Source organism: Bombus affinis, chromosome 3, assembly GCF_024516045.1.
Source record: "Bombus affinis isolate iyBomAffi1 chromosome 3, iyBomAffi1.2, whole genome shotgun sequence".
NCBI classification, from domain to species: domain Eukaryota; kingdom Metazoa; phylum Arthropoda; class Insecta; order Hymenoptera; family Apidae; genus Bombus; species Bombus affinis.
In genome coordinates, this window is record NC_066346.1 from 6,284,970 (window position 1) to 6,309,991 (window position 25,022).

General features: G+C 32.7%; 1 protein-coding gene across 7 annotated transcripts in view; it reads right to left on the reverse strand.

Moving 5' to 3' along the window:
• LOC126913986 (uncharacterized) overlaps positions 1-25,022 on the reverse strand; it is a 215,228-nt gene that overhangs the window by 146,476 nt on the left and 43,730 nt on the right. Inside the window, exons 1-2 of one of the 7 annotated variants that reach the window (XR_007709537.1) lie at positions 23,572-24,929; positions 6,237-6,589 (exon numbers count right to left, since the gene is read on the reverse strand). The exons of 1 other annotated variant lie outside the window; for it this stretch is intronic. The gene's annotated coding sequence lies outside the window, so the exon portion shown is untranslated. Of the gene's footprint in view, positions 1-6,236; positions 6,590-23,323; positions 24,933-25,022 lie in introns of those variants that run through there. 5 more of the 7 variants (XR_007709532.1, XR_007709536.1, XR_007709535.1 and 2 more) reach the window with 5 other exon arrangements.

Here is a 25,022-nt window from a genome sequence, read left to right on the forward strand (position 1 = left end):
ACGAGCAGGTAGAGGAACGATACTCGAAGTTCAATTTTATTCAGAATTGAACTTTAAATAACGCAAAGTTTGAAACTGTAACAAAATTTATTGTCGATTTGAAGAACACAAAATAGTGTAAAACGAATGTACATAAATCACATCATATATTCTGCTCTTCGTATATAACAAATAAAACCATTGAACGTAATTTACATAAAACCTATTCCTCTTTGTAAATTCTATTCATTCTATCAAGAACATTAGTCATATAAAATATTTTCCATTTGATGAATTATATTTTTCATCGAACGTCGAGATTTTTACAGACGAAGATTACAATCAATAAATCACATGATTCGGAAAGCAGTAATTCTATCAAAGTAAATTTCATGCAATCGTGTTGTTGAAATTTAATCCTGAAACTCGATTCAATCAACACCTGATTCACTTAATTACGAATTAACTCGCGCAGAATTGGTCAGCTGGTTTAATAGGTGAAAGCTTTTTCGGCGACGCATCAATCAACGCGATGAATCAAGACTACACACACAAGTCACAATCGATACAAAATTAATTCACACGGACGCGAACCAACTTCAAACGAGTATGTTTTACTATTTTGTTACAGCGTCTAATTGAACAATATAAACAAAAGTACTTATATTTAGCGACTAATGAAACATTTGCTTTAACGTTAATATAAACCAGCAGTGTAAAGTTTCGACGAAGTTATTTGGTAATTAACAATAATTACAAGTTTATTACCATAATATTACGTTATTACGAAGATATTAATACGATATATAACGAAAAATTACAATTTTTTATGAAACTACATTTCGATTAAAGATGAGAATATTCTACATACACATCTGAATTAACTTTCTATGGATTAAAAGGATAATGCTGTCGTCCCTAGTTAAAATGCACGATCTAGCGTTTCTTCATTTTCCAAATATGTTGAAATATTTGGAGTTTCTCATGGTTTTTAAGTAAAATTATACTGTGTAGGTTTTCATAGTACAGATTTTAATAAAAATACTTGATACAAATATTTTTAAGTACATCTAACTTACATATGTATGTAACTTGTCATTGAACATTGATTAATAATATATTGCCTGGTAAAGTGATGGTAATCTTCATTAATATGTAACGATTTTGAAGAGTTTCTTAATCCGTTAACCAGGGGATCCCTTGATTGCTAAACTTCATAAATGATATGCATAATACACGCATAGAAGTTAGAGAATGAAAAAAGAATGGCTTCACTACGTCTTCTTCCATGTAATCCAAATGTAAATGTAACTTGTCCTTTAAAACGAAAACGAAATTTAAAAAAAGCAGAAAATTCCTAAGCAAAAAAACCATTATCTTCAGAAGATTGGCAATCCTAATAATGAATTAATTCGATTTCCCAATCGAATAAATTAACACGTTTGGTCTAATACGATGAAAGATTAAGAAATTCATAATACAATTTCCAAGTTCCTCTAATTCACCAATGATACTTCCACAAACGTGTGTGCGGTTCTACGTAATATAAAACATGGAACATCGTTTTTTCCTCGCATCTGCAGTTTCACGACGTCACGTATTCTCAATTGGTTTAAAAATTCATCAGCACGATATACAAAAAGCAGCGATATTAGTATCAGCCACTGTCGCCGGAAATGTAGGAAGCGGATGGACGACGCTCTGGCCACGCATTAAATCGGATAGTAAGGTCGAGCGCGCGTGTGCGTCAGCCAGTCAACGGGAATTTAAATTTCAGCTCGATTGTACAGCAGTCGGTGGTTCGATGAAATATGAAAAAATTAGCAGGCGATCCACAGCCGTCAACTTGTCACAGACTTGTTCGTTATTTCGAGCGACGTGCGATCGTCTCGGGTGAAAAAGGAGAGAAAGAGAGACGTAGAATGGGAAATAACACGAATCAATTGTAACGTAACGATCAAAGTGGGATCCACTCGAACGAGAATCGTTCCACATGGAATCACGCGGAAGCCGATGTTATCGTGGTGGATTATTTCCAAAGTCGCAGTGTTCGCTGCTAATTTCGAGATATAATATTAATTCGGGGCCAATTTTCAAATAGCATTTTGAGTGGCTCTGAAGATATTGATAATTAAACATATGGAAATTGAACGAAGCAAGGATCATCACTGTATTCCTGTTATTTATGATGAACATATTTTATGATTTTCGTAATATTTACAATAGAACTATTTGCGACTAAATTATAAAAGCTGTATTAAAAACTCAAAATGAAAGATATATATACGTAAATTGTATGTACATGTTATTCATTATTAATACAAGATTTATCTATAAAATTTATGCATATATTATTGCAAAATTATCAAATAACTTATGTATTGATATAAGATACATTGTGTATTTTAAATCTATAAAATTTCTACAAAAACTTACAAATTGGTCATTCTGATCATTCGGATATTTCAAGAGTTAATAATTCAAGTAAACAGTTATGAAATATCGATGACGAGTTGTAAATCCGTTCGATTAATTCTTTAAGGCTCTGTTACACTACAAAATGTAACTTACAAAAACTCAGTAGTTGTGTCGGTGTCGATCATTGACGATATAATAATTAAGATTTACATAATAAAGATGACGCAACATGTGCGTCAATAGCAGCGTATATTTATATTAGGGGAATATATCCTAATTACATCCTAACGATTGAATGTTTCTGCTTTAATTTTATTCGAGTTTTAACCATATAGAGACCATTGTGTCGAAGCAATTTATCAAAATTCAAACCTTTGACGTAAAGGTTAAAGGTTGAGATCGATTCATTTATAACAATGAGATCGTGAATTGATCGAGATACACTTGCAATTGAGGCTATCATAATCTTATTATTGTAGGGCTAATGTAATATTTATAAGACGTAGTGTGGGATAGACGTGATTGATCAGAGTTTCCTTTGAAATGGCAAAAAAGGCAATGACGTGATTAGGAACCTTGCACAGCGGGTGAGCCATTATAGTTTGTAACAAGTTCTATAATAAAGAGTGATGGTTTGCCAGATTTGAAGGGGTTGATTTATGGGGTCACCTGTATTGTTGCGATCTGACGACCTTACAAATTTTGGGTTCTACGCAACAAGAAAAACATGTATGGTAATCAGTCTGTTATACTTTGCAACGGAAAATTTACGTTTCAACAAAAAAGGTGGAAATAAGGACTAACAGGATGAGAGATTGATCTACTTTCCAAATAAAAATTGTACATTACCTAACAATAAAATCAATATAAATATGTTACTAAAATTGAAATATTTTGAGTAATATAGGATTGTTATGTAATTCTTTATTTTATTATTATTTATGTACTTCTTTATTTTTAATTATTTTTACTTTTAGTCAGATAATAAGATATAAGAACCTATTACGCGTTATATAGTAACTTATGATAAGATATTATAGATTTATCTAAATATTAATCCTATATTACTATCCGAATATACTTTTGGAATTAATTGAACTCTCGGAAAAGCAATAAAATGTTCTTCTTGTTCCTTAAGTTATTCTATTTCGATCTTTAGTATAATTTCAATAAAGAATGATTTTTTTTCTCAAAGAGCGTATTATACATTTTTACAACAGCATTCTATGCATTTTTACTACATTTTTTTGCAATTACTTCATTAATATAATAAAATGATTCTTTCGATTCAACAATATACTTTTATTTCAATTTGTAACAATAAAAACCCACATATATGACACTATAATTAATTTTTTCCTCTTTATGGCACGTTATTTAGGAAATTAAACATTCTGCTCATCCCTCAGGAATAAAAGTAACAAAGAATAACTTTACAATAATTTTTTCTCTCTGGATATATATCAAAATATGTTTATTTTTTAATACATACGTATAATGTTAAAATTTTTAAAATTTACGTATTTATTTTTGTATATTTAATTAGCATACCTAGAAGATATTTGAAAGCACAGAATGCGAACCATGAAAACTTTCGCAACGAACATGTAGAATAAATAACTTCTCTACAGCCACGATCAGCAAATATTATAGTAACTTTCACGAAGCTTCGCTCCCTCTTTACGTTCCTCTGTATGAGCAATATTATATGTATGTGTATCGAGTTGCCTACACATACACTTGAGGTAACACACGCGGAAAAGGATTTTCCTGCAAGGAAAAATGCGGGTAAAGCGATCCGAAGAAATTTTCGTGATATTCATGGAGTAGAGTTCAAGAGATTGAGCTTGTTTCTTTTTCGATTGGAAGGAAATAAAAATAAGGAAAGAAAAGAAATTTCAAGAAATATAGAGTTTCCGAGAAAATAAAGACCGAGTTTACTACTTAGAATGCGGATGTTATACCGGCAATAAAATTTTCATAAACCGAAGAATGGAAATAACACTAGAAAAGGAATGAGTTTTAATGATTAGTTTTAAAGTTTAATATTTGGTACCTCGTGATGATTAATAGAAATTGTGGCATTGAATTCTTGCTCACTGTTAACTTTTAATAAATCAGCTTTCGGGTTGTTTCGGAGTTTTTAATGTTTTTGATGTTTTAGCAGTTTATAGCAGTTTTTAGCAACCTCGGACAAATTGAATTTTTAGTATATGTTAACGTTATATCGAGAAAGATTTGCAATTAGGTTTCCTAAATAATTATACAAATATCCAACGAGATAGTAAGTATTAATAAAAGTTAGAAAAGCAAATAATATAATTATGAATCTTAAAAATGATACGAATGCAATATATTAATTTCAACGGAACTTACATACATTCGTTGAACTGTGCAGTCAAAGAATACACAAATATATGTAATATAATCTATGAATATGCAATGGTTTATTGAAAACACTGAAGCAAATGCTACGGTCAAGGATCTTTGGAATGTCAGAGTGGAAAAGACTGTTGAAGGATGTTGCGGAGTGTACGGAGAGTGAAAGGTACATAAGATACAGCAGAAGGGCGAGCAAAGGGTTAAAGAGCGTGGTATACAGGATGACCCACTCAACTAGGACAAGCTATTTAAGTATTAATGAAATTTCGTTAAATACGATTAGAAAATGTATTTGTACACGTATTTTCCAATGAGGTATTTTTTAATTAGATTTTACATCTTGTTTTCATAGTACCAAATTTAATATAATCATATAAAAGTATATATTATTATTATATGATACGAAATTTATAAATGCAATGTAATAAATTAAATTTATATATGTAACGCTAACATTATTTTCATTAAACTTCATTGATGTCTACTTAGTTTTTATTTTGCATTATTTTGCATTTTATGTGCATTACCATTGCCCCAACTACACATGCATCATAATTTTGACTATTGAAATTCTCCTCTATCTTTTACTTCTTCATTGTTAACTTGTGCTACCTGTGTGGAACACGCTGTATACCGTTTAGCCGTGCAGTGGAAACGTATACATATACCGTACGTTCCTTTACAACTCCCTTGCGGAGCGTATGAAAAATATGGTTTTTGGTGATAGTCTGGCCATTGTCGGTTACGTAAAACTAAAACGATACGTTATACCGGAAAGAAATATATTGCTCTGCTTTTTCCAGTTTTCTCCGAAGCAGCTAAAAGGAGCTCAGCTCATACAGCTTGAATTAGGTACTTTAAAAATATCAAGGAAGAGGAAACTTATAGGACGTGTTCAAAGTTGGGATCAGATGCGAAGAAATTCTGCTTTATTAGACTTTTGCTATCTCGTACATGGCATTCCCAAATATTGTTTTTACTTAGTGTTTCAATACACTTTACAAATATGTAAGTTAATGGAGGTACGCGTTATAAAATATGTTTTTATACATTCTTCCAGTTCTTCAGTTTTAGCTAGCATAGAGCTAGCAAAAATATTAATACGATTCTAAGAAACCTAATAATCCTATATAAGTACCAACATATACAGTGATGAACATATAAATGGGAAAATTTTATTTTCACAACTCATGTAAAATAGAAGATTTACTTATTATTATATTTATATTAATTACGTAAAATAGAAAAGCTACTTATGCCTGAATTAAGTGCTCCCAGCACAAAAATATATCTGAAATGTATCAATAAAAGGTAATTTCAGTTAACTTGTCAGAACTACTTATATCTATACGACCTCCGCTGTATATCCTTCAAATATTATTTGTCTTTTGGTGGCCGATTTCGGTGATCGTAAATTATCGCTTAAAGCCATGAAAACGTTTCAGCAGTTCACTCACCTTAAACATTGTCGATTGGCGAGTCGTAACGCGGCGACGTTCTAGCCGTGATGATTTCGTGCGGTGCGAAATCATGCGCTCGAGTGGCGGGCAGGTAATACACGAGGCAGGAGACGCCGACGAGGAACAGGAAGAACAGGAACACGATGTCGAACATTAACAGGGAGTTCAAGGTCATCAGCTGCATCGTGCGCGTACAACTTTCTCCACCATTACACACATATACACGCGGATCCTCACGCAAGCGCGTTCTCACCCGCCAGGTATATTTCCTTCCACTTCGACTTTCGTATCCTTTGGTATCCTTGACTTCCGTTTCTTCGTCTAGCTCGCGATGGATGCGCGAGTATCAACTTTTTGGAAGAATATATTTTTCAATAACGTTAGAAAGGTTTGTTTGAAGCGACAACGATTGAAATTTGAACGTAGCAATCCGTTTAATAGATGGAATAAAAGATGATTATATATGCATATGAATATAAATCATCGGCTTTAAATATAAAGATATCTATTTAAAGACAAATGTTAATTTATCCAACATTCTACATGATAAGTTATATTAGACGGCGTGGGTGAAATAACAGATTTATAATAAAATATGTATGTGCGTTTCTTTGCAGGTTAACGTTTCTCGCGAAAGATTAGACGATATAGCTTTTATCGTATCCAAACAAAGTGAGCATTATACTTATACGTTTACAATTTCACGAGTTGTTTCTAAATCTTCTTCTCTTTCATTCGAAAATTTTAATAAATCGTCGATGGTATTTTTTTGCTCTTTTATTTCTGGATACAATAAATCCCGAAATTTTATATGAAATTTTTATATGAATACGAAAAGAGTAAAAACAAGATTATCCTGGATAAACGGATTTTCCATTGAAAGCTAATCTTTTTTTAAAATCAGTAATGTTTATATAAGAGAGGAATCATATTTTCCTTTTAACTATGTATACAAAATTATCCCGCAAATGTATAAATATCGGAAGAGTAATTATGAGTTCTCATTAAAATGTCAAGTTTTTCGAAATTTTTGGTTAACCGCTTCCACGAGGATTGGTACTATGGAATTTCAATAGACATTCAAGGTAGCCCGGCCACAATCAGCTGAAATGTTGAACTGCAAATCGAACCATAATTGGATTTTCCGGAGGTTATCGATATCAAGTTATGCGCGAATCGTTAATACCACCCCTATTATAATGAGGTATTTGTGCGTCGTGCATTGTGATATCGACTGTTATGGATGGTACTTTTACTTCGAAATTAATGCAACATAATTGAAATCATGATCGATCGTGCCATATACGAGAATAAAATCGAATTCGAAAGTCGATTTTCAAAGTGTGTTATTTGTATACATTATATGAATTATCGACTCGATACATACATTAAGCTTAAGTGCGATCAGACTTCAACCCCTAAAATTATAAAGTATGCATATAAATTTTAATACCGGTTTTATTAGTTCGAAATTTAATGTAAAATTGACAACACTTACATTTACTAAATTCAGATATAATTATTAATATAAATATGTTTACTGAGTAAATAATTTTGCTTCCAAAATAAGTTACCAAATTTGATCACTGAAATAGACTATGAAGTCATTTAAATAAAGCTTCTAGAACTCAAACGTTTCTAAGAAGAATCAATAAAATGACACTTGAAGCATTTTGCAATAGATACATATTTACTAATAATAATAGTTACTAATCTTTGTTATTATAAGTGAAAACAATATTTCCTATATTATATATCTTGATATATCTTATCTACAACTATTTTTGTGGTAACGCAAGATATAAATAAAGTTATTTAAGAAACAACAGATAAACTCAATCATTGATCAGCTCCTTTTTAATACGACAAAATAATATGCCTTCCATAATAATAACTGTTACACAGTACAGTATAATAACTGTAAACAATGCTTTCTTACTGCAAAAACGCGTATATTTTCATATCAGAAATGAGTCATTTACAGCAACTTCCTAATCGCGTTATTTTTAGTGACGCAATTTTTAGTCCGCGTTATAGGGGGGTCTGACTGTATATCATAATTAAATATAATATTTAGGGGTGCTATTGAGACGATAAAAAAACTGACAAGAGATGTACATATCTGGGAATTGAATCGCAAATAATCGTTACGGGTGAAAAAGTTTTGTGAGAACACTTCAATCGATCTTGAACGTCTAGTACACGTCTGGTGCAACGAAAGAAGAAGATTTCGATCTTTTGAAACACAATAGATCCAAGCCATTAGTTGCAGTGACAGTGATATGGCGAAAGAAGAAACGTTTAAGTGCAGAAGACAGCATCGACATCGATCAACGATTAGATGTATCTAATCTGTGGAAAACTTCCACGCGGGAATAGCTCGTTTTAGGTTCCAGATAAGAGAAGCTTTCGATAACATGTGAAAAGTTAAACAATTTCATATTTTCTTCATTTTCTAATAGAATCGTCAGTTTTTCATTGTAGTAAAAAGACACAGTTAGATCAAGGAAATATAGAAATCTTTTGCAATATTTCTTTTCAAAAATTGTTCTTGTGTTCGTGCAATATTTTTGCTTTATCCACTTATTATACATTAGGTATAATCGTAGACACAAATAAATGAAATTTTTACATCGATTGATTTCTTGAATATCATTAACTCATTACTTCCTTCTCTTACTAATCTTAATACTCTTATTTTATCTCTCTTGTAATTGTTGTTAAATGTTTTGCTTATATATTATATGATTTTTTATTACATAGTATTATTAATAATTTTATATCATAAAAAAGTATTTTATATAATGTTTGAATGACAATACATTATAGAATGATATTATATATGAACACTTTACGGCATCGGCTTCCAAATAATTAATTTTTTGAAGAGAGTACAAAGTCTGAACTATTTATCAGATTCTATTTAATATTCTGTATTCTCATTGTATTTGATTCTGGAAAATTAATTTTATCAATTGTCTGGAAAATATCGTATTACAAATTAAACGCGCAAGACATCGGGCACAAATCTATAAATAAATTCCATTTCCTTCTGTATCAGAACATCTTAACATATACTTGACATAGTTTTTCCTTTCGAGCAGCAAGTCAATACGTATAAATTAACTAGTGACCTATTGTACTCAAGATTTATTAATACCAAATAGGAAACTTGATTTATTTCCTGCAATTGGAAGAAAAATGTGCGACTTCGATCGACATCTTGTTGAACCACTTGACATTATTTTTTCGACCGTTCAACGATTTCGTATTCCCAATTCGCTCAATCATTGACACGAGGTTGACGATAACGTTAACTGATTTCACAGAATCTATTTCACTCTAAAGTTAAGAAGTAGATGTATTACGATATGTAACATGGTTTATGTTAAGAAAAATTTTTCATGTAATCACCTTTTTACGAAATGAAGTGCAATTACGCTTCATAAATATGTTATGTTTAAATGAAATAATAACAAGAAATAAATCAGCTTTTCTGATCCCATTATAATAAACTCTTAACAAGATTTTTCTGTTAATCGCTAAAGAAAAGGGACTCTTAATAACAGAATAATTAAAAGGGTAGCAAGCGTAAAGTCTTTTAATATCTACCGTTTAAGACATTAAACCACGCCTAATTAAAATGATTTCTATTAATATTTCTAATACAATTTTGTATAATAATTCACCGTACAATTTCTTCTATTTATAATTGATCGTAAATCAAATACTTTCCTTCACGAGCACTATATATTACACAAATATTTAAACAACGGTTTGAGTTATCATCAGATATAAATTAATTCCATTATGATAAATCATATATAGTTATTGCTCGTTCTAATTATTTATACTATGCATTACGTTTAAAGGAAAAAGGGAAAAATGATAACACAATCATTTAATCATGCGCAATAAATTGTATACTAATTATGTAACAAATACTTGACCCTACATTTTTTATCGTATTTCAACTTTGCTCATTAAACGTCCATAAATTTACTAAATGCTATTAACGCCAGCTTTTTTCTCGTTAATTAAAATGTACTTTATATAAGCTGCCGCATTTACAAAGTTTGTTGTTAAATCTAGCAGGATCTTTATTTAAGAGGGAAAAAGAGCAGAAAATTGTGTCGCATAATTTCTATGTTCATCTCCGTGTCATTTTCGAATCATCGGAGTAGATACGACGAGGTAATGAAATTTTTAATGTATATACTCGCCGGTAATTAACGCAACTGGCGGCGTCATTAACAGCTGTATCACGGTTGATCTAACCTGTCTATGAGCCTGTCTGCTCCGACGATTTTCCACTTACGCAAATTCACCGGCATACTGAATGCAAGCTGATCTTCATCGGTCTTGCATCGCCACTGCCACCGGAAATTTACGGAATAACATAATTTCCGTTCGGAAACACGTTTTCAAAAGATAAACTCTACCTCTGGCGAAGTCTGCTTGTTCGCATAGATCGGAAGTTACTATGAAAATTTGTAAATCGCTCGAGTCTGGAAGCTGTGGAAAGCATCTGCTGTGTTTAAGCATCTAGAATCGAATCGAAGATTTAACGTGTGATTTATCGATTCTCCTTCGTTGTTTCCGTTCTTTGCGAGTGAACGACGATCGTTTAATTATACGCACTAATATCGTCGAAGTTATGCCAAAGAAGTGGCATAATTGAGTCGCACAGAAGTTAGCATGATGACTACAAAATAATTGGCTTTACATAATAATTAATGAGATTCAAGTACATGAAATTTGGTATCACGTAGTAATACTTGCGACTACAGATATTTGATGTTGTGGAAGTGAAATGTAGAACCTGATAAGAAAACGATTGATAGGGAAATAATGGTACCTACGTGTAAATAGTTTTTGTAGCCACTGTATATTGATCTATTTTATCGAAAGTAATTGTTTGCTTTGTGGAAATGGAGTAAATGTGGTAAAGGAATTATACGAGTAAATAATTATTAAATATACACAACAATGTGAAATATACGAAATATGGCGCTTCTTATAATGCTTGGTAGAACAATTTTCTACCGAGGTTCTACTCTTTAAATTATGTTCTCAAAAACAGTTAAAGTAAACAGTTAGAGTAAACAATTTATTAGAGAATTTCTCAAAGAGTGTTTAGCTCCTGAATGGTTCAACTGAAAAATGTAAACATTTCGGGATCAAATAAGTGAAGTAGAAAATTGTTAATTATTTAAACTTCGAGGATTTAAAATATTGTTTGTGCGTATTAAAAATGAAAAAAGTATTCAGTAACGTAACCCTGTTATCACAAGGATACATACACATATGGACCTTTAATTTACAGCGAGTGTTTTATCTAAAATTCATATATATCTATATAGATAGTTGTTTGTTTTCAAAATTAAATCCTGGAGAATTAACGAATTTTTTTGTAATTAAAACTGTGTGACCGGAGATGAATTAATTTAACGTAACGGTGAACAACTTTAACGTTCGTTAATGAAATCTCTTGTGCCCTGTATTCGCGCAATAAATTTTTCCAAAATACAATTCATTTAATTAAATTCAATTATTTATTTATTGAATATTTGAATTGGTTGGTATTATTATGAAAGATTATAAAAGAATGTATCTGTGTAAGTTATCAAAAAATGAAATTTCGATATTATATAGTAATAGACTATGGCAAAATAGTTTTAGCTTTGAATATTATAAATTTCCTTTTTCACAAATTTAATAAGATCAGATTGAAAATGGTGCGATGGTATACCTGTAAATGAATAAAGTGAGCGCATCATACTCTTTGTTTGCCAGTTGTTACTCGTTTTTAACGTGTGTTAGCCTGCAGGCAATGAGAAGATAATTTCATTTAACGCAACATGTGCCTTCAATGCATCTCGTTAAAAAAAACTGATATTCTAGCTTTCCGACACAATAGATGAATTCCAACAGAGGTAAGATACAACAACGGGAAAATAATAGAATATATGAATATCCAAAACTGTGTTAAATTTATGAATATTAAAATAAAATATCGAATTGTTTGTCTGCTAATTATGTGAATATCCCTCGACGTTTAAAATATATTATGTATATTTACAATTAAATATTCGTCCTATTACAAAACAGGGTTCGTAATGTAACATTTTTTAATAAATATATGTACAAGACAAAAATTTCTTATATACTTGTGAAACATGTCAATACTTTATACCTAATACTTTATAAAGATATTTAAATAATTTAATGTTTTCAATCTTAAAAATAAAGAAAATCTATAATTCTCAATATAATACGTCAATTAAATGATTCTAAGACATTTAAATTGATTTTATTCACAAGTCTTTCGTTCAGAACACATGGTTCGGTGTTTTCTATTTTTATGTAAGTATGCACTATAAATTATACGAATAACATGATGTCGAATGTATGGTAATGGATGTTATTTGTATTATATATATATGTATAATGAAGCACGACGTTATATTATTCTATTTGATGTAATTTTCGTACTAGAACTTACCGACGGTGAATTTAATTTCCATTAAAGAAACGTACTACATCATACGATTAATTAATGCAATGTAAATGAGCAAATGTACAAGAAGAGTAAAGGCTTAACTGTTAATTTCTGAAAATTATCTAAAGAAAATTTGGTTTTACCAAATTCAAATAAATCAGCATAGAAGCAATCATTGGAAATTCTTGTATGTACTTTAATTAATTAATGATACCTCTGATAGAAGTCTTAATATTTATGTAATTATATTTTTTGTTATATTTTATCTCAATGATAAAGGAGTGCTTCATATATTGAGTAATTCTGGCGAAGTAATAAAAATAAATATTAAGTAACTTCGGATAATTAATTCAAAGCCGTATAATGCATTTCTGTAATTATAATAAATGCAATCGTTTCAGCATAATACAATAAGGTTTGGAAATTTTTCCTAGAAAAATTTCGTTACTCGCAATAACGAAAAAAATTAACATAAAATATAAATTTTGTCAGATGAAATAGATACGCAAGGTTTTGTGCCTAACCAACCACTTCAGGAAATATGAACCATCGTTATATCTCTATGTTTAAAAAATCCAACTTTCCGAACTCTCGTTAGAAGCGTGTGCCATTAGTCAAGATAAAATAAAATAATTAAGTCTCTAAAATCTGTTTAATACACGTGTTAAAATATGTAACGAATTAAATAATCTTCAGATTTTGTTTTATATGCATGTGCATAAAAGCTATGTCATAAACCCTGATATAATCGCGATGCATTAGAAGATTCAATTAATATTCTATCCCTAAAATTCTATACCATCAGATTAACAGAATAATTTTCTACCATACGATGCCTCGTTTATTAGAAAAAATTCCATTTATTGTATTTTTTCAAAATGCAATTAAACGATGAAATCCAATCTGGTTGATACTTTGGATAATTATTTTCGCTACAAATCGCTGCTATATCTGTCTCTGCATTTGACACGATGCAGATTACTATTCGGTACAGTTGCAAGAGCTATTACGTCGATCTCTAACATCGTACGCAGGAAAAATTACTGTAGCGATTTGTAGTTAAAAGATTTACTCACGCAAAGTACTAATCAAACACGTGCATATCCAATTGAGCTTGTAATTTATTCTTTCCGGATAACGAAGCTTCACAGGATAAAAAGTTATTTTCTCCTTACAATTTGTTTTAAGTACCACGATTTATTCTGCAGGAATATGCTTCAAGAAACAAATAAGAAATCCACACTGCTGGCCACAAGCGTTAGAACATTTACTCGTTGCATATTTATCGAACAACTCTAACAAGTTTTATTTTGTTTAATATTTCGTCTGTAACGATATTAAAGAAATGGTAAATTTATAATAACTAAAAAATAAAAGTATTTACATGAAATATCATACTTTACATACAGTAGGTATCCTACTATATCCCCGTTAGTGTACGAGTCAAATACTCAATTACATCTTCCACTTTATATTCGTAAGCTAAACCTTAAATACAGAGAACTAAGAGATTTTTCGAAAAAAGAAGAAATAGATAAAAAAGGAGAAATGAAAAGCAACGAAAAGGAAAAAATATATCGGATAGAGGAAAAAAAACGGGAAGCACTTTTTCAATGCATACTTTGCCTCGGTAAAGATAAACTCGTCCAGTGACATAAACCTCGTTACATCGCTCAACTTTTTCCTCCTACACCAGTTTTGCCTATCTCGTCGAACTACGACACAACTCGCCCCAATATTGCCAGGAGTTACGCGAGGAATCGAACGATCACATGGAACACCCACTTCCTCTTCTAACAAGGAATAGTACGATGAACGTGAAAAAAAAAAAAAGAGGACAGGATGGTTTTGCGTCCTCGTATAAGAGGCTAGACAGATATAGACCGCAAGATAAACGACGTATTACAGGCATAAAGCAACATCCTCGGTGTCGTCGTCCGTCCCTGTCATCGGGATCCTGTCCCGTTCTCGTACCATCCCTGTCATAACCTCTTTTCTCGATCCAACATGACGCGATACAGTGGACACATGCAGAAAAAGAAACGAAGCTGAATTTCTGGAGAAGTTGCAGAAACTACGACGGTTGAACGATATCGATTTTTCCTTTCCACATATTCTTTTAGGTGATTTCAATCAAAAACTCTTCGCAACATATATAATGTCCCATGGCTATGTCTCTAACGACACAATACATAACGAGCTGTCAATACCCACTGTTAAACAAGACATATCAAACGACATACAACATACACGTACAACAGTTAACACAGGATAAAAAAAATTCATTAGTTTTATAATCGACTCATACCGACATTAATGTACATAAAATAAAAAGATACACCCTCTTCTTAAATGTGGTAAACAGATATACCAATTAATTGTATTATCAATTTATAGCAGCGATTATATAGAAGTGATTAGATAAATGTATAAATATAATTGTCTAATCTAATGCAACCAATGTAAGTTACTTTATACGCCACGATATAACGTCGATAAATTTATTTATAATTCCATGGGAGGAATTGATTGTAAATACTTTAAGCCAATAAAAAAAAAAAAAAAGAAGAAAAAACAAGGAAGAGAATATTCTTCCACCGTAGCTACCGTGTCTTTCTTGTAACGAAAAGAGATCTCGAGCGTAGGCTCTCCGACACAGTCTGCGCACAGCACTCTTCTCTGAAGATTTCGCGTTGATTCCAACCGATAGTTTGCGGAAACAAGCAAGTGAACACGTAGAAAGTAATTGTGGAAGTGGGTTCTGGCTGCTGAAATCGATTCGCAAGCGGTTAAGTAACAGAGTTTTGAAAGAGATTTTGATCGGCTGGAGAATGATAAATAAAAGTTGGAAGAAAAATTTGGAGGAATTTGTAGCTTGTTAAAACATTTAATATTTCCTCCTTTTCTACACGATACGTTATTAAGAAGACTGTGAGTCTTCATGTATTTTTTAGGATTTTTGGAAGCGTAAAATTGCACAGAATGTTCATAACGTGATAAAATATATAAAATATTCGAAATATGGTGCTTATAATGTCTGGTAAAGCAATTTTCTACCAACGTTCTACTCTTTAAATTATCTTCTGAAAAATGTGAATTTGCATAAAAGTCCGCAAGTTGCTAATAATAATATACAAATTTCAGATTAACAACGCTTTTAAAGATGTAAGACACGCAAAGCAGTTTCTTTACAATTCTAAAATTTCCTTCGAACGAATGAATTATCTAAGCAATATATTTTAGCAATCTATTTAAGCATTCTAAATAGATTTATCGTCAGATTCTTTGACGTTTTTGCTGTCTAAAATTTGTAAATGATTCGCAACTGTATCACGAAGCGAAAAATGTTATGAGAAGTGGAATATCACTAAAAGAAACTTTACGAAATTTTTACACTTGAAGAAAAATGTTACACCCAGTGATTCTAACCCAAATTTTTAACGAATGTGACAAAGAGATTAATCTAAAATCTCCATCCTACCATTCCTTCGAGGTTGAAGTAGATAACAAGTTGGAAACTTAGAGGAAAGCTATCCGAAAGTAAAACAGACCAGGTTGAGATATCCTTCGCCACTGTTCGCCGCTACGAAGCCAAGTGCAAATAATAGTTTTTCACCGTCGAGCGCAATGATTCAATTTCGACAAGGGAGGATCATACGGCGATAGAGGATAAGCTTTGAGAGAGTTTCTCTCAGAATGCGTTTTTAACGAAATCCCGCGGATTATTTGGTTACAAAAGGCACGGATAGAAAAAATTAAACTGCAAAGAAAGAAATATGGCAAGGTTGAAGTTACTTAAAAGTTTTTGAATAATATATATTAATGAATTCTGAATAATATTGATTTTCACACCAAGTTTTTGGTCATCGACGTCGTGATTAAGGGGTTAATAACTTGAGCATGTCATAGTAATTTTCGGATATCTATGTAAAATATCAAATTAACACACATCTCATCGCCAGATATTTTTCTCATTTATATGCTAAATATTGGACAAATAAGAATTTAAGTAGTTCACCTAGTTAACCTAATAATTTCACTCTCATATCATATTTCAAAATTATATGGAATATCAAATTAACACAAATCTCATCCCCAGCTATTTTTTCTCATTTATATGCTAAATATCAAGTTGACAAACAAGACGTGGAAGAGTATATCTATTTCGACGATGTTTAATTAGAACAAGGGAAATGTGTAATTAGAATGAATCAGGTGCAACGATGGTTAAGAACCGCGGTATTACACGAACCTGGTCGATAATTATACCGTGGCGTGCACCATGAAACAGATGACAAATGGTTTCTCTTCGGTTCGTCTCAATGCGTTTATTCCAATTTCACGGTAAAAATGGGCACCGTATAAACGAAAAACAAACGTGCATCGCGTAAATTGAATTTGCCCGGCCAGAATGAAACTGATTTAATCGCTATCATCGGTCTTACATTTTAATTTTTCACCTCTGGCTTCTCTACCCACGCGTCTTTGACCACGAACTAAATTACTGTATTTAGTTTACTCGTGAAACAAAAATGGCAAAACGTTAATTAAAATGCAAATAATAACGTACACTCGCATCCATATGTATATGGAAATTTCTAAATTTTAGCAAATATAAAGTATACCTCAAATGAAACTGTTCAATCTAATTTTAGCATCTGAAGTTATTAGGCGTATACGATTAATAAATAAATATTGACGAAAATAATAATCGATATTAGCTTCGAACGTTCTGGATTATAAAGATTACATTGTCAAATAAAATTGCTGCTATTTTTAGAAAATTGTAATTTCAGAGTCTAATATAAATTTATATTCTATTTATGTATAGTAGATAACATGAATCTCATAAGAGATTTCAAAGGCACAATAAAAATATAGTTTAATATTAATTAGTATAAATAATACAAATAAAGAGAAACATTATTAGGTAAAGAACATTAATAAGATATTTGTAATATTATTGAATACCATTGTCGGTCAATAACATATTTAAAATATTTTCTCTGTTTCTACCATCTTCCTTTTCATCTGTTAAACATTTTAAATTTCCATATCACTCGTTTATTACCATCTTCCTACCGAATCACCGGTTTAAAAGGTGACGTTTTCCTGAGAATTAAACCTGAATAGTCGCACGATGAAACGTACAAGTCGTGTTTCAGCACTTTCGTGGTCGTTGCTCGTTAGTAAAAAAGAGAAGAAAAAAAAAAAATACTAAAGCGGTGGCGTTTCTCCCCTTGCGAAGGTTCGAGTAAAATGGAAGTGTAAAAAGTCAACGAACAAAAAACGAAAGGGAAAAAGAAGGAAAGGGGGTGAGAAAAAAAAGACAAAAAAGAAAAATGTAGGGATCTCAGTGGCATGAAGTCGCGTAACCTCGTGCACGCAATTATTTCACGGAATGTAACCCTTTCTGGTGACCAGCGTCATAAAGAGAAAGTGGAAGAAGGACGCGAATTTCAGTCCCGGCGAATGCAATTACAGCTGTGAAACTCAGTCGAGAGCAGTTTCCCGACGAAGAAACAGCAACTCCAAAAGATTTCGAAAATCCCGACCGCGTATTGTGATAGCAAACTTCTGTTCGCTATCCTTCGACGTTATAAAAATCCGAGAAACTCGTTCCTCTCTGACAAGTTCGCAGCAAATCGACTTTTTGCGCGGGAAATCATTCGGGGATCGACCTGAGTGGTTGGTAAAAATTGTAAATCAAGATATTCATGTAAATAAATCGTAATTTTTCTCTGGAAACGCGCACGGCGAATGAAAACGGAGAGATTTATTTCTGACTTTCGAATATGATACTGAGGGAAAAAAAAGGCAAGAAATATTGACTCTTTAAGAAAAGGGACTACTGTACAGCTTTCCCTTTCGTGCTTTCTCATAAATATCACGTAATTTTATTCCGCATCTTATACGTCGGCATCCTTTATGAAACTCTGTCGAACTGCGAACGAGAAATTTAGAATATATTCACTAATTCTTTCCTTTGGAATTCAAAAATATACTGCTGCAAATGTATCTTTAACTTTAGGTTATAAATAAAGGTAGAATATCCGGACTAACTCGCTCTATAGTATAAAATAACTTCAAAATAATTTCAAAATTTATTCTGTAAGAAATACTTAATAAACTGTAAAAGATATAGTTTCATGAAATGCTTCATACATTATTTCGTATTCATTTTTCAGGAGTGATGTTAGTCAAAAATGTTTTTAAAAAATTCAAAGAACCATGAAAGAACATAGTATAACATTTTATTCTGTTAATTAAATTTATCAGTAAGGAGAATATCTACTGCTTATAAGATAGAATCAAGTATCGCTTATATCGTTTTCAGTCTATGTACATAATCCCAAAGAAATAAAACATCTTTCCTCTATTGTCTTTATATACATTTTCGGATTGATTCCAAATTTTCCCAATATAATCAAACGTGATTATGCATTAGCCTCATCGCAGCATTAGTGAAATTTCAATAGGTTTCGTAGAACGCGCATAATACGTTCATGAAAATTTTCTATAATAAGTATTCGAATAGTTGCATATATATATATGTGTGTGTACAGAAAAGTGGATTTTCGGGGAAACAACGAGAATTACATTCTGGATAATCGATGTAACACGAAGAAAAATAGAACGCGTGTTACAAAGTGGGAAACCGTTCATTTCTTGCGAGACAATTTAGTTTTAGCGCTTCCATTATACGCAGGTCTTTTATCTGGCTGTGTTTCAGGAAAATAATTTCACCGATTGGAAAGAGAAAGCGTTATCGACGGCTACGTATTCGTAAATGAAGACAGATGAAAGCCTGGCAGGCCCGAGGCATTATTCCGGCGAAATAATCCGGCGATCGAAGGTATCACCGAATGCATCCCTCTCCGCTTGAAAAGAGAAGACATTTCTATGGTCTACAGGGACCGTTGAATAATCGACATCATAAAAGAAACATTCGGAATAATTTTCTTTGATGAATCGAGCCCGTTTGACGTATGGACTCTTTATTTTTAATGAGGCTAATTTGATGAAACATCGCGACTAATCGCGAACTCTGAAATGATTTTGAAATACATATAATATAATAATAGCTAATGTAACAGATAATTATTATTATATACTAATTACGTAATTATTATATAATGTAATAATAGTTTGAAGTAAATAGCTTTGAATAGCAGCTATTATATGTTGAAGGTGACAATAGAAAAGGATTATATGCCGTAATATTGTAAGTTATTGGACTAAAAGAATAGTATATGTTTGCATTGTGTCAGGAATAATAAAGCTTTTAATGAAAGAACGCTTTTCATTTGTTCCAATACTCTGCGGTGTTTAATTTGTGAAAACAAATTTAAAGTAATGTAAAACAATTGTCTTCTTCCTTCAATTATGATCTAATGCCAAATGAACGTATAAACTTCACGTTATGAATGAGAGACTCATTGAATCTTTGACTTTTTATTGATTTATTTAAAAATTAGTTTTCTTAATAAAGCTGCCTTGATGACATTTCTTCTATTTGTCCCTTAAGCGAAAGAATCGTTAAATTTATTTCTTCAATATGTGCTAATTTCCTATTACGAAAACGAATTGGAATATGGAATATGTCAATTATGGGGTAATCTGTGTATATCTGAATAACGCGCATAAACCATTCGTCAATACTTTACCTTGTTTTTCTATACATATTTTTTGTTTTCCACTGTTTGAAAAGCTGGCCTTTGGTCGAATATATTCACCGTTGGAAATATTCTATTTAAGAGAACAAAACACAAAAAACAAAGGGATTTTTAACGCAACTGAAATAAAAATTAATCGAAATAAACAGACGTTAATAAAAAACAATGAAAACCGCGGAATAAAATAAGAATACAAATTTTCAAAAATAATAAATTTTCAAAGAATACAAAAATCGCAGCTATTTCATTCGACCAAATAAAAGCATAATTTCATCCCGTTGTGTATTTTACAATTTGCTCGAAAACGCGTTGTTTTCCTCGATTTTGTGGAAACCACTCGTTATTGACACTTAATGCACTAACTTTTGTCATTTACGTAATCAGTCCGCGTGTTGCAACGGTGACCGGCTACTCAAACATCATTGATGCGCATTTGAATCGCTCGGTGAAAATTGAAACAGTGCGTTTCGCCGGAGAAATTGATTTTTCGAATTATTAATCATCCCTGATGAATGTTTACGCGAATGAATACCATCGCTTACCGTCATCGTCTGATAGAATAGCGCGAAACACCCACGTTTTTTGTTCGACTGTTCTAATTCGCGCCCTCGTTAATTAACGCCGTATAAATTCGCACGGTCTGCGTTTCACGGGATCAAAAGCGGCGGCGCATAAAACAAAAAAGCAGCATTTGTCCGAAGTATCAAGTCGTGAAAATCGTAACGAACTCCATTCTCCGAAGCTTGACCAGCTTGAAATGGCTTGACTGATGGTTTCATTAATTTAATAATTACCCGCGCTATTGTTCGAACCGCGGAGAGAAACATTCGAATGAAGTTCCCTAGAGTTGGGAAGTTACGAGCTGCAGCGTGACCATCTCGAAATTTTCTCCGGCCACTTCAAACTTACGTATAATCTCTTCGTTTATCTTCGCGCGAGAGATTAACCGCTGGTTTGAGGATTCCGAGAAGAATTGTGCCTTTTATACAACATGCTGGATAAGTAGCTAAATTTAGACACCAAAGAAGTGGAATGTTAATGATGTTAATTAATGTAAAAATAAGAACGATATTAACGCTCGTTAATTCATTTTTTGATCTATTTAAACGTATTATCATACCTACGATTAGATTACAGTGATTACAGTAGCATAAGCGTATATATAAGGAAGAGTACTTTGTATGTTATTGTATGATTAATGCACGTTAATAATACGTAATGATGATTATGTTTATTAACAGACAGAGGTTTTAGAATTTCCATTTGTAACATATTATCGAAATTTCCCTCATCTTTTACTTATTCATATTAAATAACTATGTTCCAACAACAAACTCTATTTTACCCATAAACTTGCACGTAAATTTTAAGTTGTCCAATGATTCATCAAATTCCATAACTGAATGTATTCGCGAGAAAAATTCAAAATGTACAACATATCACTCGAGAACATTACATTCGACATTTTTAAACAACCTAACACTTCGCTTTAACTACGAGGGATTCGACGACAGACTTCGCATTCGAAGAAATTACGTTACTAATGCGACGATGAACTGTGAACTTTTTAACAAAGAATTCGTAACAACGCGCGTTTCATGAAAGAAACCTTTCGAAGAATACATCGTCCTAGGGTCTTCTCGGCGACGTGATCGAAGAAAAACCGCGCCAGACACATACAACCCACATACCTATAAATTAGGTCGTTATTTCATAACCGAGGGATCGATGAAAACTATTGAAAGAGATGTACCGTTAACCCTGAATTACACACAGGCTATGCACATTCATCGAGAAGTCATAATGGGATTAGGTGATCCGTGAAGAATGTACAAATTTATTGTTATTATTTCATTTCAAAAAGGAAATATCTTATACAAACAATACAAATTTAGCGGTTTCAATTAGAAATAACAGAATTTCCATCTTTTTATATTTCTCTCAAGTATTTTCTCCGTTTCTCAAGTAGTTTCAAAAAACGACAGCTTCAGAATTTGCTATTATTTTAATGAAATAGAACATTAAAAACAAAAATAGAATTTTAAATAAAGAGAGACACTCTTCTTGATTTATGGTAAAAAGTAATTATATTTATTAGTGAAAATGGTGACTTTTGCGTATTTATTAATGATCAAAATGACAGGATTGATTTTTCTAACTAAGAACACTCTGGTCTGAATGTGTATTTATCTACTTTGTGTAAAATTAAATTGAATCAAAAGGTTGGAAGTTATGATAATCTAGAGTTTAATAGATAAACGTTTTTGAATTAAAAAGATATTGTGGTTAACAAGTGTTTGCTTGGATCACTTAACTGTATAGCCCGTCTGGCATAAGTTCTCGCCGGCTATGTGGATCTTGAAAACAACACGTGGGCACAAAATTCAATACATAAACAGTTCTCGAATATTGACCAAAACTATAACAAAATGAAGTGCTTTGAAACGTGATAAGAAGCCAACAGAAGACAGGGTAACAGTTTTGAAAGGCTATACAGATATTTACAAACAGATTTCAGTGAATTTCGTGAAAGGAGATTAAGAGTGAAGATATTTATATTCTGTAACGAGGTGTAAATAACAGAAGGTGAAATAATATTTTTCATTCTTGAAAGTTTTTAAATACTTTCAAACAAACAGAATTTTAACATCGTCGAAAAAACAGTAGTTGATGTTGGTATCACGTACGTATGTAAATATAAAGAAGCCTATTTCCTATCAAGAAAACACAGCTAACGATAACAATGATACTCAAACCTAGAATATTAATAATAATAATAATGATACATAAAATAAAAGTCTATAACGTAAGTGCCAAAATCTTTTAAATTAGCGTACATTTCATAATCAAATATAATAGAGAAATTTTATTTCAATTTCATGAAAAATCGAACCCACCAAACCCACCAAATTAAATTATCATGATATTATCATATTGGATTGCTACGTTCAAGATGGTACCCTATAATACAAAAACAGCCGCGCTTTTTCAATCACACGATCGAGGAAAGTAGGGATCTGCCTGAAATTCCAATTTCGCACGATTTACTCTGTTAGTCGCCTTATGCCGGCTCTCATGCAACACCTTCGATCAATTCTCCTCAAGACGATTTTAATCGATATGATTTAATTTTGCACAAGGACGTACACTAAACTGTATATATCCGAACGAAGACGGGACCTTCACCGAAGATCATCAATGGAACCGCGAGAGCACGCTCAGTTTCTACGGCGAAATACCGGATAGGGTTGCTCACCGCGTGGATACTAGATGAATACTGAGGCACGTCAACGGGTACTGGGATCTAACCCCCTTCTACGTGTGCCTCATCCCTCTTTCGTCTCTGCTCCCCACTCTCCGCTTCGCTCCTTCATCAAACGCGCATCCACCCACGCAACTGTTGCGCCCCCGTCCATTAGCGATCATCCCTTAACATTTTGCAACTGTTTAACCACCCCGTGGACTTTGGACGAGCGCGTGGCGATAATCTAACCACGTGGGGTATACATCGATCGAGATTGTTAACTCGTGATTGAGACGGTCGCATTCATCAAAAAATTCTACGAAATTTTCGCACACACAGAGTGGCGAAATGTTTAATTTCCACTAGACTACTAAGATTCGAAGCGTATCGATTTTAAACTTTATTTTATCCTTCATTGTATTTCCTGCTTGCCGAGCAATTAAGCTGTAGACGATATTCGCGCTGGTTGTAATTCCTTTGCTTGTGTTCGCCGCCGACAATGCGGCGATTTTCGCTACGTGCCACGATGCATAACGACGCTCATCCCTTTTATACGATTCGTGTTTGCATGGTTACTCATCAGGTTGGTAACGACGAACACGGCGAGTCGACGGCTATTCGAAACAAATTCAGGTAGCGACGCGCGACTTCTTCTCGATGGCTGCACGCGCGCGCGAACTCTATAGAGCTCGATGACGACAGTGCAAATCGAGTCCGGACTCCCCCGCGTTGAAACACTTAACCCAGATTTAACGAGGAACTAAAGTAGAATCCCGACCTGTCCGCGACTAAATCCGCGAATGACGTCCGAACGAAAGTACAACGAGGAGGGAAATGATATCTCGGTTTGGCTGGCTCTTCGTGGAATGGAGGCTAATTAATCAGAGTAAGAAAGTCAACGGAGGAGGAATCGACAATTCGTTTGCCTTCCCCTGCCAATTACTTGTCGACGAACGCTCGCTGGTTTCTTGCATATTGCAGCGTGGGCTGCTTCCTACGAACAGTTCGTATTTCTGCAGAAACTTTGTTGCCACTTTGTTTCCTGCTATAGCTGGCTCTTGGATAAATGTGAAATAAGTACCGTTTTTAGTTCCATAGAGGTAAACGGAAACGTTTCTTCGTGTAAGGTTGCTTGAGCCAATTCAGATTCAACATTTTAAAGTTCAATCTTAAACTTTGCATAGAATAATCGAACTTCTTGTATATTGTGGCACGCCATTAGTCTTTATATAGTAATGGAAGAATGAGGTACTATCGCGTACTTTAGATCCACTAAGGAAAAATATCAAAAAACAAAGGGAAAAGTTTGACTAACTTTGTGACTAACTTGTTCGACTAACGTTATTTGACTTACCGAGCAA